We start from the raw sequence: 14,749 nt of genomic DNA, 5'->3' as shown, positions 1-14,749 counted from the left end.
GTGGCGGTTATGTGGGTAAGTATATGATAATATTTCCAGATTTACTAACAGCACGTCAAGAAAGCAGCCAGGGAGTGTTTGACCATTTTATTATGAGGCCCTTAACCTTAAAATGTGCATGAAAGAAAAGTTATTGTATTGCAGCATTCAAAGCCCCGGATGAGGTTGTTAGCCCTACAGTGGCGCTGCCATCTGCATCTGTGCCCTGTCCGATAAGGATGACAGGAGCGCTGGCTAAGAACGTCTTGGCCAAACACCCATAGTTGTAGGAGCCATGCGCAGAGGCCATTACAACAGATCAAACATGTTGCGAACGTTCCCGGCTAAGATCCTTAGGTGGCTGATCTAGTGTCATCTCGCAGCCAATGAACGCTCTTCCCCCCCCCCCCCCCCCCCCCCCCGCCCCCACTCCACCTCGCCTTATGGATAAGTACATGGAAGTAACCTCGTACTCTCGATGTGCTATCGCCTTAGAAAATATACAGTACTGTTTTTACGTCGATATTGTTGTGACAATAATTAGTGCTTTAATTCCACGTTTTTTTTCCTTTAATGTAAAATCAAACCACATCAGACTGTTACGGAAGACTCAAGGTTGATTTATCGCGCAAGTTCAAGGGACAGGAAAAGACGGAACAAGAACTGGTGCTCTCTTGCGCACGAACTGACCAGGCCGTCGATAAGTCGTGCCAAAGTGCACCTCTACTTCCAGAGTGACATCAAGGAACGTTGCATGTGTAAGTAATCTTCGAGCCACGGTGCGGCAAAGTTTGGCAGCGCCATTTCAAACTTCTTTCAGCAAGTTTACCAAGCAGAGTACTCGAACAAACGCAGACTCGTTACAGTAATCTGATTCTGCAGTACCTATATCTTAAAACCTTATGCGCTTCCCATGTTGTCTTGGTTGTCAATGCGCAGCGTATCAAAAACACTGCCCCAACAAATACGTTGCTCAACTATGCCATTCGGTGCCCCCATACTTGTCTGATATCTTCTGTTCAATCTTCAAAAAAATTGATGTCGTTGCTCTTAGTGATCGGTGTCTTGCTACAGTTGCTTCAAGGCTGTGGTCTCTATCCGGCGCCGTCATCTGACATGCTGCACTTCTGCTTATTTGCCGATTTGGGGTTCACGTATTACGATGTCTAAATAAAGTTAAACTATTGCCGTACGGAAGCAACGCTTGTCAATTTACCTTTGGCCAAAGTGTATTATGGACAGAAGCCCTGCGACATGGCCCCCAAAGCGGTGACTGAAGACGAAAACAGACGACTTGCTCGGGACTAAACACTCCCAACACTTGTGGACTTCAAGAACGCTGTAATGCGAAATGTTTGCACGCCAGTCCGTTGAACTCTTCCGTTCTATACTGTCCACTCGTCTTTTGTACATTGATTGACAATAGAGCACTGTAGCAAATTTTTATTCATTGATAACGTGAAACACTACTGTTATGGTTGCTGTCTGGTGTTCTTCAAAAATTATTCACGGAAATTTGTTTTGGTGCGCTGTGTCATGAGTAAGACGCCGGCGGCGCCATAAAAGAAGGCAAGGACGATGTGAGCGGAGCGTTCTGAACGGCGCGAGCGCGCGAGGCGCGTGACCCGAGGCGTGATCGAAGGAGAAACGGCGTTGTCTGAGCATTATCGACGTGGCTCCGGGCCAGGAAGGTCGCATCGCCAGCACCGCACTGGCGACGGGAGACTTGGGGGTCTGGCCGAGTCCGTGACGTTGGCCGTCCACGGTGTGGCCGTCGACCTCGGCAAGTTCGGGTGAGGCTCCTGGACGAGCTGCAGCTCCTCACGGCAAGACCAGGCACCCCAGAGAGGCTCCCCCTTCTACGGCAGACCGGCACGCTCGATGATCCCCGGAACGCCACGTCGGCTCTCGGGAAAGGAGCGAGACGGAAGCAGCGGCCGAGGACGTCGCTAGGCCTAACCCGTCACCTCTCCCGGCCACGTCAGCAGCAGCGACCGGGTTATCCAGGCTCCCGAGAAGAGCGAGTTGAAGGACCGACCGAAAGGCAGCAACGAATATACGACGGTCGACGGAGGCACCGACATTAAGAAAGGCCCAACGAGATCCCCGCCGGGAGAATACGCGCATCGACGGACTTTCGTAAGAAAGACTTTCCTCTATCGTCACTACAGTAGGCCAGTGATGCCAGACTTTGGGGTAGGAAGGGCCTAGGACTAACGGAGGCGAAGTTAAGGATATTTAGTGATTCATTAGGTTGTTTTTGTTAACCTTTATTTATTCATTGTCTTTTAGTTCTGTGTGCACTTGAGTTTTAGTTTGAGGTTTTTTGGCTTTCGTGTGAGAATTAAAAAATCTGTTTGCTGTGTTGCCATGCCTCTTCCCTCTCCATCTCTCATAACACCCGCACGCCCCCGAGATCAGTGACACACGAAAAACATCACACGCTGTAATTAACTAGCGGGCGCATCACTGGCCATGGTCGATAAGTGGCCGTGGAGATGAGCTGCTGAGAACGAGGGCGCTGTTTTATTCCCACCCGTAGCTGCCACTATTAGCTGAGGGTGCAATGCCAATATGGTCGCGTACCGGTGCGCCGGGTGCACATTAAACATCAGAAGTGGTGCGACCTTTTGTGAGTTCTCCAAAAAAAGGTATTACAACTTGAGATGTTTAACGGTGTGCCTCATTATCAGGCTGGGGTTTTGGCATCTGAAAGTTTGGATTTTTTTAAGAATAGCTTTCTTTCCCAGCTCTCCCAACCTTCGTTGCTTCTGATATCTAGCAGAATAGCTTATACTTACAGAATTGAATTACCTCGGTACCCCCGCACAAAAGGGCGAAGCCTTATAACCATTAGGTCACAATCGCACGTATGCTTTTATCGTCTCAACGCCAACTAGATCCTTTAAATGAATCACGTGTGGGTCACATCGCGTAGCAGTGGTTTCCGAGAGCACATGCTTGCGTCAGTTGGATTTAGGTCGGACATTGGAACGAAATGACTAAACCTATAGCATTTCATTTCCCGTTTAACGAAAGTTTCGCTTCAGAAGCATTCGAAAATGTTCTGTCTATGTGCGTAAAACATTTCTTTATTTTCACGGCGTTAAGTCCTACAAATACATAACTCGTGGGTTTGTCGCGCTAGTTGATTTTAAGGAGCTATATTGGCCGTGTCATGAATTAGGAGGTATGGTTGCCGTAATATCAAAAAATTAATGCGCAGCTGCGCTTCTGCATGGCGATAGCAGTTTGAACCACTCTGATCAATGAAAACGCATGAAAATTTGATGCATCAAGAGTATTTACAGGACAGATGTAAAAATGCATTATTTATCAAAGTGCTACCACAGAAGTTTGCGCTCACCAATAGCTGTAGCTCAGTCGGTGGCTAAACATGTTTGGATTGCATTCATTTACGAAGGGGCCACCAGAAGCCGTAAATAAGACTCTTGCCTTCGTCTAAGCCGGGTGTTTTAGCGTGTAAGTTTTGCACGTGTCCGCTAGGCTAAACGTCGCTATTGCACGCAAACCCTCTACAAGTGACTTGCGCTGCAGTGAAGGCACATGGCAGCACAGTCGTTATTTGGGCTACTACGAAACACTTGATATGCGTAGGACGTCGTCCAAGGTCGTTCCAAATGGTCGCGAAGCTTCGGGCGAAAAGCGGTTCAGAACGAATTGTCACCGACATCAGCAAGGGTCGTTATGGGAGCAGCGATTACAGCGCGACTATGTTTGGAGGGAACAAACATTGGGAAAGAAGAAAACGTTTTTTGTACAACATTTTATGCATGTCCTCTTCAAAGTAGTCCCCTCTTCTGGCAATAAATTGTTCCTATGATCTCATCTATTTTTGGAAAGCCTCCTGGAACGCTTTTTCTGGGATGGAGCGTAGGTCTCGTGTCCAATTGTCTCGAAATTGCTTTTATGGGTTCGAAACGACGTCCTTTCAACGCGATTTTAAGTTCAGGAAACAGGAAAAAGACTTCTTGGGCTAGGTCTGGAAAGTACGGTGGATGGGGCACGAGAGTGTGATGTTTTTCTAGATAGCCGCAGACAAGGAGCGACGCGTGAACTAGCTAATTGTCATGTTGACACAATTAAGACTGGGTTTCCCACAATTAAGGCTTCCTACTGCACACAGCCTCCCGCAAACTCGCTAGAATTCCTTGGTAGACTGCCTTGTTTACCATCTGACCACGTGGTACAAATTCCTGATGGACTATGTCTTTCAGGTCAGAAAACACCACCATTACCTTGATTTTTTGCTGACTAATGCGTGCTTTCTTGGACGAGAAGACTGTTCGCCCACCCACTGCGACGACTGCACTGTTGTTTCAATATCAGAGCCATAAACCCACGTCTCATTGCCTGTTGTGATGTTACAGAAGTTTTCATTAGCATTGCCAGTGGCATGCAGTTCCTGGCTTATTTCAACACAGGGGTTTCTGATCGACAGTCAACAAACGTGGCACGAATTTTGCACTGACACGACGCATCTGAAGTTTGTCATTCACAATAGGATGCCATGATCCTATGCTGATGACCACTTCGTCAGCTAGTTCTCGAACAGTTAAACGACGATTTTCACGAATCACAGCACACACTCTCTTGACATGATCACCATCTGTTGATGTGGCAGGTCATCCAGGCTTGGGATCGTCACTAACCAACATTCTGCTTTGTTCAAAATGCTTAAACTACTCATAGCACTGAGTGCGACTCATACAATTTTCCCCGTATGCTTGGTTAAGCAATTGAAATGTCTCTGTGAAAGTTTTGCCAAGTTTGTAGCAAAATTTCACGCACACACGTTGTTCTTCGACCTCATTCATTGTTAGTTTTGCCCTACTCCAACAAACAGCTTGTAGCTCCAACGGCGGCTGTAGCTCACAAACCAATGGTCAGAGTGATACGCGGCAAGTGGCAGTTTGTTGTCTAAACCCGCGGCTACATGCGTTCAGGAGCCGCAGCGTGCTCTCTGCCGGTTTGCGTGCTATTTCAAAAGTTTGGTTTCTTTTGAACACACCTCATAGATTTTCATGCAGCGCTTTCATTCTTCCTTATTTTTTCGTGCTAGTCATAGATAACTATTTTTCATTAAAGCTGCGAGCACTTAGCTGTCTAAATTCCTCATTAGATAACTTATCTATAGAAAATGTGACCTTACAGTAAGTTTAGTACATATGTGCGTTCTGTTCCTCATGTTGTAGTTATCTGCTATTTTACGCATATATATAGTTTTGGTTATAAACAAAACATTCTTTATTGAACAAGAGTGAACTGAGAGGCCCAACTCTTGTTGGTCGCAACTGCATGAAGTACATGGAAGTTAATGCGTTATGCTTGTTTCACATTTTAAAAGTTGCAGGCACTAACACTGCCTATCTGCTTTAGGATTTCCTGTGGCAGTGTGGCTTTTATTTGTTACTGTTAGAGCTTGGTATATAAGTCCCCATTCTGTGTTGAACACCTACAGTGAAGCTATGCTGGGCACTTTTCACTTTGTTGTATTGTAAATAAATCATGCTGCTTTGAAAAATATCTTCTTTGTCTGTGTCTGCATGAACGTACGCGTCTGCAATAATGTACAGCATGCTTTCAGATGGCGTGCACAGATAAAGTGGACATTCCGCAAAAAGCATACTTAACGTTGTAGGAAAAAACTTGTGCTTTTAATAACTGTGCATATAGGGCACAGTTGATATGACGAAGGCAGAGGCACTCAACTAATGTACATGACACCTAAATCCGAATTCGATCTCTCCTTCGAGATAATTAGGTATGCAAGCGGGCAGTCTATCTGACCTGCTTGCAACCACTCCATGGCACACCTTCCTTTGCCGGACACAGCACAATAGTGCGTGCCCACTAAATACAGTGCGTGCACTTTATTGCAGTCTGCACGGTGCTTTCTTTTTCTTATTTTTGAGATAACTAAAAGTAGTTTGTGCATGAATGCGGCTCGTCTTGCGCACGGTGATTCACTTGCATTCCAGATAGCAGAGAGTGCTCATTGCGGGGGTGCTGATCACACAAATCCAGCGCAAGATAAAATGGTCAAATTGCGGCTATTCCACGTTAATTTTGCGTCGAAGCCATCGACTTGCAAGGGTATATGAATGGAGCCATCGTAAGCTTCGACACGCCTGGCAAAATCCCACCTTGTTATGCGAAATTTCAAACAGCTGATCCGTTCACTGTCAACGACAGTCGCCGCAGTAACAAGGTGACTTTAGCGTTTCGGCCGAACCTGTCGCATTCCGACGGAAATGCAAAAACGTTTGTGTCATTCTTTCGGTGCGCGTTAAATAACTTCAGGTGGCCACGATGAATCTGTAGCTCTCTATTATTGCGTCCCTCGTAATCCACAGCAGTTTCATGACGCGAAGCCCCATAATATAAATTCTTTAATGACGCCTCGATTTCTTACCTCCCTTCGTTCCTTTAAGATCGACGGCACTGCAGGTATGGCCATGGTAGCTCGTTGCAACGTCGCATGTATGCGCCTGGCAGGTGCAGAGGTGAAAACAAACTAGCGTGTGCAAAGCAGTGAAGCTTCCGATATTTGCAATGCTGTTACGGTAGGCTCACGGGCGGAGATACCGACGCGCCTTGCTGCTTCAAAATAAACACTGAATCATTAACTACAAAGGAACATCATAATAGGATCGGTTCGAGAGCATTCTTCTTGATACTCACAAAAGCTATATATGTCAGTCTTTCGGACAGGGCATCGCTGTTGAGGCCAGTGGAGGTGAATGGAAATATTTGTCGGTCTAACAAACTTAGACCTGCCGGTAATATCCCGCCCGCTTATTCGATGTCTCGGAATATCGGAGCCGTATTGTCGGTATACCGTCGAGGCAGCGCAGCATCGCGGATCAGTTTTAACTGAACCTTCTGATCGAGGTTGAAAGTTTCTCAAAGCCGAGTTCCCGGTTAAACAGTGACTGCAGCCGCATCATAGCGAATAAAGAGAAAATATTAAAGAACTAGATTTGCCTGGCGAAGGAATTTTAACACGAAAGTGTTTTATGCCGGGGTCCACCAAGACTTCACTGACGTATTTCCGTCACGGAAATACGTCATAGAACATAATACAAAGAAAGAAACCAGAAGAAAAAGTTCCACAAACATGCAAAATTTGGAAATCGAACCCACGACCTCTCGGTCCGCGACGATAGATCGCCGAGCGTTTAACCCATTGCGCCACAAACGCATTTGCAGAGAGCTACACAGACGCGCCTTATATATCTAACACTCCTCCGTGTACCCGCGCTCTTGCTCGGGGCGGTGCCGCCGCCTACGAGCAGAAAAGAGAAGTACTGCATTATGACACTAACGCGCACCGACAGTGAACGCTTCGGTGGTCTCAACACTACGACGCCTCGATGCCAGCATTCGAAGGGACGCTGGCATCAAGAAGCACTACCAACGCCAAGGTGGCGTTCACCGTACTCAGCACAGCGGAGCGTGGCCTCCGCAATTAGCTCTGAAAATGTTTCTGAAGTTGATCGCGGAGGCTGCAATTACGACGCGCTGTACGCGCTGATTTGACTCGGTGACGATTCAGTTACGTGCTTTGTCTTGCGCGTTGTATTAGTGTGTCAGTTACGTGCTTCGTCTTTCGCGTTGTGCTAGCGTGTGCAGCGTAGTGCAGCTTCCATATGCACGACGGTTGCTCATGGTCATCGACGTTGGTAGTCGTGATGGAGGAGACGTGCCACCAGGCGTCAGCGTGGGTGCATCAACGCCTAAGGGCGCTTTAGCCACAAAACACCAATAGACATTATATATCAATGTGCAATAAACATTACACTACTTCTGTGAAGACACGTTTCACTTTCGTGTTCTATACCGATTCCTATATAAGAGGGATCAACCACATTTTTTTCTTTCCGTGCAGCCCCCATGCTCCGTAATCATACCCCATTTAGCCTTTCCGTCCCACATGACAGCTGTTGAAAGCGCTATTCGTATACTGATACTCATTTAAATACATCTGCTGTCACCAACCACCTAAGCATCGGTAACAGCTACACAAACTATGTGTATATCACGCACGATCGCCGACGGTGAACGATCGACTAGGGATGGTCGATGAATTATTTTATTCGATTAACGATTAATCGTTCATCGTTTTAGCCTTTAATCGATTAATCGCTTTCGATGCAGGGTTTTTCATCGATTAATCGAAAATTTTGCCGGGCACTTTCAAAAGGGCTGAAACGCAGTTATCTACTTTTGTAGAGCCCTGTTTTAATGTTTTATAGGTGGAACCAAGTTTGAAACACAAGTGTATAAACGTTTGATAAAGGTAATATTTACCTTGTTAAAGGCTAGTGGCTTTCGACAGGGTAAACTATATCTTTAATAAAATGGCACTTGGTCCAGAATGAAAAAATTCATCGGCCCTACCACTGCGTGAAGATAGTTAACCAGCGAAGCTGAAACGTGCGGCCCCGGTGTTTATCACTGGGTTAATCCCTAGGGTTCAATAAAGTATTTATTAATTATGAGGTTACACACACGTTCGGCTGCGACTTGGAGAACGTCACTGACGGTATGCCCGCAGTTCGCCGTTGTCGCCTGCGTTCGATGTCTGGAATTTGCCCGGCGGCGTTGTTAGCAGCATTCGCCCGCCACTGCCGCTTGCGATTCTTCGAAATTAAATTGCTTCAAAAATTAAATCTCTCCGTCACGTAAGAGAATGATTGGCTCATGCCCCCTTACGCAATGGCTCGTAGCTCCGTAAACGCGGCAAAGTCCAGCAATCTGGGACATCGACTACTGCGGCGAAGCCGACCCTGGGGCGATGCGGTTGGCGTAACTCTATGGGAAGCATTTTTTAAAAATCGATTACTGAGCAATGGCTCGTTTTTCGCGATTTCAACTTTAGGCACTAATTCCCGACAACGTTCTCACGGTATATGTCGAGTGTAGTCTAATTCCACCTGCTGAATTTTTTTCCTGGGGCACTTTTGTAGACCCATTGAAAATGCATGGGGTAATTTTTAAAATGTAGTTTGCAGCACAGTAAAAACTCATCCGCTAATTGCACTCTAGTGGCACATACTGTAGGTCTCTCTATATGTGTAGGTTCAGTTTGGTTTTATTCCGCTACCTGAATTTTTTTCCTGGGACGCTTTTGTTTGGCTACTATGCGGCAAAGCATCTCTACAGGGGCAAAAGATTCGTTTGCGGTGGAATTGATGGGAAAGAGCTTGCGGACCATGTCAAAAATGGACACGAATGTGCAGCTGTGATGCATATTTGCGCCATGACGTATAAGAAAAGATGATGGTGTTAGATTCTGCAAGAAGGAGCGGGCCAAATGGCTTTATGGAGTGCCATCGAAGCGCGAAGCCTAGTTGCGCGCCCCCCTTTTTCTCAAGTTTCGGTGCATGGTAAAGTGTTTCATTTGGTATTTAGAAAGATAAGGTGCTTAGACAGATTTAGTATTAGGCAAATTTTTTACGCAAAAGGACATCGCCAAATAGAGCACTTGTTACGTGTGTTTACGTGTTACTTGTTAGGTGTTTACTTAATTTGTTACGTGTGAAGCGTGTGTTTAGTGCAATATGCCGACAATGCGAAGGTTTGAATATTATCAGTGTAAAAACAAATTGAAAGGAAACACTCATGATCTATAGTGCGCGCGACGGAACGAAATAAAGAGGAAAAGATAGTCCCCGTGTTACAGCGAAAATCAGCAGCTTCGTCTCGTTTAATAAACCATCCCGTTTTAGTTTTAAATGCATAAGCATTTCTATGCCTACCAAATGAGAAATTTGTCCGTCCGTCACGTAAGACGAAGGCAATGGCTCATAACCACGTAAAGCAGAGGCTAGAAGCGCTCAGCGAAGTGAAGCGAAGAGCGCATACATTCATTCAGATCACCCATACAATACACAGAACAGCACACGTTTCAATAAAGAACAAGTGCAAAACAAGCATCCGAACCATGAATAAACATTGCATGCTCCCTCAGCAATTGTAGTGGTGGTTTTGTAACAGCTTAGCTGGACATACAGGTTGATAAGGACCGATAATAGTTCGTAAGGGTCGGATCGTGTTCGATAAGGTTGATAACGACCGATGAGGGTTTATAAGGGTTTATGCTGGTCGAATCAAGTTTCATAACATTGATGATGACACCGGGCAGCGTGGGGATTAGCAAGCGGCACAATGGTTGTGCATACTTAGGCAACTCCCAGAGGAGGTTCTGCGTGATTTCGTTTTTCAGTTCGGAAGTATAACTAAAATCATGCGTGCCTGTTAAGTGTACGCAAATCTCGCACGTTATACGCGAAGGTAAGGTTGTGAAGGTTTGAGAAAGTGGAGCCGCAACCACTGAACTACACCGGGTCAATTGTTGTAGGGTCTGCTGTGAGCCACACGATTGCTTAGCTGAGCAAATTGGTAATCTCTTGAGAATACGTCTCGGAGCCCCGCTTTGTCGGGAATATTTCCTCTCGTAAAGTGACTCTTACAATGTCCTCGTAGCGCAGCAAAACACTGGTCTGACGATCGTTCGGACATGACTAACCTGATTCCGGGCTTTTAAATGTAGTCGCACCAAATCGCTTGGAAATACGAAGGAATCATACAATGCGTTTGTTTCTCCACAGACTCAGTCGTACTGTGGGGAAACAAGCTTCTAGTTTATGGCAGCGGTATTTCCCGTACACAACTTTTTGTAGCGTTAGCTACACTGGCCTAGCCAAGCCCGTTTCGCGCGGCACATCAAGAGCCGTGCTGCGCATGCGCAAGGATCAGTGATGTCACACGGCTTGCGCACCGGAGCCACCGGAGCCGGCACCTCTCGCGCACTCCGCCGCCGCCGCGCGCGACTCACCGCCGCCGGTCTGCGCATTCCAGAGGAGTGACGTCGTAGCCGTGGTAGACGCACTGGCGCCGGTGCGCGCTCGCTGTGCAGTCGCCGTCTGACACTGCGCTGGAGCCGCTGCGCTTCTGACTGGCGTTTGCCAGTGTGGCATAGCCATGGAGAAGGAGAGCGCAAATGCTGCTCAACAGCGCAGAAGAACGGAGAAGCTTGACTCATCGGATCCCGAAGTAGTTGCCTGGCAATTAGCAGTTGAGCGTAGGAGGAATGAACAGAAGAAGGCTAAACGTGCTGCGGAGACACTGGAGCAAAGGGAAGAACGTCTAGCAAAGCGCAAAAATAAATATACCTGTGCCACATAATACGTATACCGCGTGTGTGTCATTGGAGCAGCAGTAAGCATGACAATCAAGCTAATCCTTGACAATCTAGACAACCAGGAAAGCTAAGAATAATCAGCTGAACCTTTGCTAACGCTACGTATATCCTGGCATAGCCGAGCTGAGCCACTGCAACTTTTTTTATTATTATTATTATTATTATTATTATTATTATTATTATTGTGAAAGCAGTTATATGTACACTCCAGGCGCATTTACGCCGACGTCATCCGCGTCGCCTTCGCTGTCGCCGCGATGTTCCGTGTGAAGTCCGACTGCGATAACATCGCGGCCGGATGCCGTATGATGACGGTGCGAGTGGAAGCGTGCCAGATTCATCTTAGAAGCCTGGTGACTCAATCTCGAAGGTTATGAAAAACGGCGCACAACAATGCCTCAAGCAAGCACGTCTCGCTGTAAATTGTGTGTATTACACGGACAAACAGGTGCACGCAGAACATCAACTCACCACTCTCGGGTTGCACTAAAGGCTGAAGAAATTAAACATTCACTGTTAAGATCACCGTGTACTATCGTCAGTCAAAGCAAACAGCAGAGAAAGCTTAGCTTACTCTGCTTACCACACTGAGTCAGATCCACATAATTTTATTGCGATTGCAAATATATGGACACTCCAGGCACAATTCCGCCGTCGTCATCAACGTGATGTTTCGTATAATGTCCAAGTGCGATAACATCGTGGCTGCGTGCCGTGTGGTATGGGTAAAGTGAAAGCATGAGAGGGTGAGCAAAGAATGGTTGCTCAGTCTCGCGTGCGCAAGGGAGGAAGGCGGGGAAAAAGCGCTCCTTCTTCCATCGCGCACAAGGCCGCAGGGAAAGTGGGGGACGTTTTACTCCCGTGGCGGCTACGTATGGCGCGGCTGAGCGCGGCCGCGCGGCCCCGATCTAGAAAGCGATCTGCGCTGGGTACAAAGCCTAGGCGGGCCGATGGCTGGGACCCTATGACGTAAAACTATTCCAATCTGTTTTCCTTCTAATCACCTGATGTCCATTTTACGTAACCGCCAACGCAAGCATCGGGCGGTGACTCGCAGCATTGTTTGAGAAGGCTATTGAAACGCTCTCCTATTTTATAGGAGGTCACATGTTGTTTGCTTTCAAAAGGAATAGCATTGCCTAACTTAACATGTATATCTTACCTGATTGGCTGACCAAGGGCGATGAGCACGCAGAAGTGGAGGGCGTAACGTGGGGCCGGGCTAGAGCAGTGAAAGTAGATAACCTGATGAGCAGGGTGTTGCCGGCGCCTGCGTTTGCCCTGCTTCTTCTTACTTAGCTTTCGGTGTCTGCTATAAAATCACGTCGGCGTGCAACGGAAACGTAACAATGCAGCTAAAACGAATCTTCAGTGAAGAAAATTTGACATAGCGATGTCGTTTTCGTGCTGAAAGGACTCTACAACCATATAATGTCACGCAAAATTTTTAATATAGGCAAATAAATCCATTCTCCACGGCAGCTCCGACTAGCCAGTGCCAGAGCGATCGGCGGGTACCCACCTTCTATTGATGTCGGAACGGGGCAGTGTCCGGCTATTAAAAAGAAAATTAAGTTTTGATCGGGGTAATAATGCATCTTTAATGCGTACAAGCCACCTTGACGCAGTGATTTTTCACGGTTTTTGGACGTCAGGTGACAGACAGGCGAAGTGGACGCAGCCCGAAAACTTTTGACCAATTGCGGATGGCTGATGGTAAAAAGACATGGAATCGAAAAATAATATTTTTCTGTTGTTCGGTCTCACATGCATAATTAGTGTGCACACGTCATATAAGAGTGAGTAGCTCTCGCGGTTTTTTAACAGCGGAGCTGTTTAAGCCGAGCGTTAGTCCGTAACCTGCGGACAGAAATTGTGGGCCGATCCTGGCGGTAGTGCAGAAAGCGTTCAAGCGCAATGACACATACCTCTGTGAACTGGCGAAGCTGAGCCTGGTTAAGTCTAGCTAAGCATGGTTGGGACTACTTAAGCTTAGTCTCTCATCGATAGACAATCGATAGTCAACCAGCAGCTAATCGATAATCGATAAATGATCAATAAATTCCGGAAAATGCTGGGAATGACTTGGTAGTGCTTAGCCTAGTCCAAAAGCCATGCCAAGCTAGGTGCCCATCAGCTCCTCTTTCTCTGTAGCATTGCGCCTCCCTTGCAAGCTACGCTAATATTTTTCCTTTACGTTGCGTTAAATACAAGTGAAGTTGGGCAATCAAGGAGGCCTGATTGCAAAAATAGAATAGAATCAGTTTGGAATAGCTTTTCGTTAAGGTGCCCCTGATGCCTTCGTGTGTGGTGTATTCTCGGCGCAATTAGTTAGCGTTGAAGCTAGAAGTAGCACGATGGACAATTCGCTCGCTGTTGCTGCCACTCTCCCCCACGCCATCGTTTTGACAGCGAGTGTCCGCGCTTATCGAGAGAAATGTGCTCGTTTGTGATTGTGCGCGCGTGACAACGTGCAGGTTAACTTAGTTAGTAAGCGAATGTTTACAGCCGTTTATGCAGCTGATAAAACGACTAACCTCAGTTTGCACAGCTGTCTAGTAAATTTCTGTCGCAATCAGTGATTCGCCTGTCGGGCGAAATTGACCTTATTGTTAATATTATTGTAGTTAATATTATTATTACTTATTACGCTCAAGCCAGGCGCAATACACATACAAGTTTCGAATACAGGCGCAGTTCTGTCTTCTTGCGACTGAGTGCCGATAATTTTTTTCGAGCAAATGGGGCACAGCGTGTCGTTTACAAAAAGCAGCTTGGTGTCTGCCACTGCGGATATGGTGGCATAGACATGTTGTAAATCCGGTTTTCTATTGGATGACGCATATCAGCACGCAGAAAGAGAATTTCGGGTGGTGGGTCGATTCCTTGTTGGAAAAATGGATATATTCTCTCGCGCAAGCCGTTGCTTTAAAAGTGAATCCAAAGTACAAGTGCCCAAAAATGGTGGTATTAGGTAGTGTGCGCTCTTTCCCGTCTCTTCTTGTTTTCTTCCTGTTTGTTTTGGGCAGCGTCTCAATACATTAACATAAGGTCACTGTCTCGTTCGACGGAAACACCTAAACATTTTTGCAGTAGGTAGAGTCATTTGCGTTCGGCGTTCTTGGAAGTAGTCCCCTTCCGAGGTGATCAAAAAGCACAGTGCTGCTTCATTTTTCTTTTCCTTTTATTAAACGTGCGACATTTAACGGTAGTGCGCGAAGGCGAGTATTACAAGCTTTTGCGCTGTAGTCGTTTTTTATTGAAAGTTGCACACGTGGCTCCACTCTCGTGCGGCCGAGACGTGGACTTACCACAAACAAGACAAATTGGCTTTGTGCTTTTGAAAGCGGATAGTGATAGTCTATCAACTCTTTGTTTTTGGATCTTAGCACTTGCTTTCTTTAGAGCCCATACTGCCCTAGAAAAAAGTCGGCAGAATTTTTTTTTTCTGGTTAAAATAAGCATTCTCAATAGGAAGTTAACATTTTCGACAGTGTTCGTCTTCTACCGCAGTTCGACGTGTGTGGCGGCGTTGCGTAG

The sequence above is a fragment of the Dermacentor silvarum genome, chromosome 9, assembly GCF_013339745.2.
Source record: "Dermacentor silvarum isolate Dsil-2018 chromosome 9, BIME_Dsil_1.4, whole genome shotgun sequence".
Classification (NCBI taxonomy): domain Eukaryota; kingdom Metazoa; phylum Arthropoda; class Arachnida; order Ixodida; family Ixodidae; genus Dermacentor; species Dermacentor silvarum.
The sequence above is the reverse complement of the archived record's forward strand: the minus strand, read 5'-3'. Positions refer to the sequence as shown.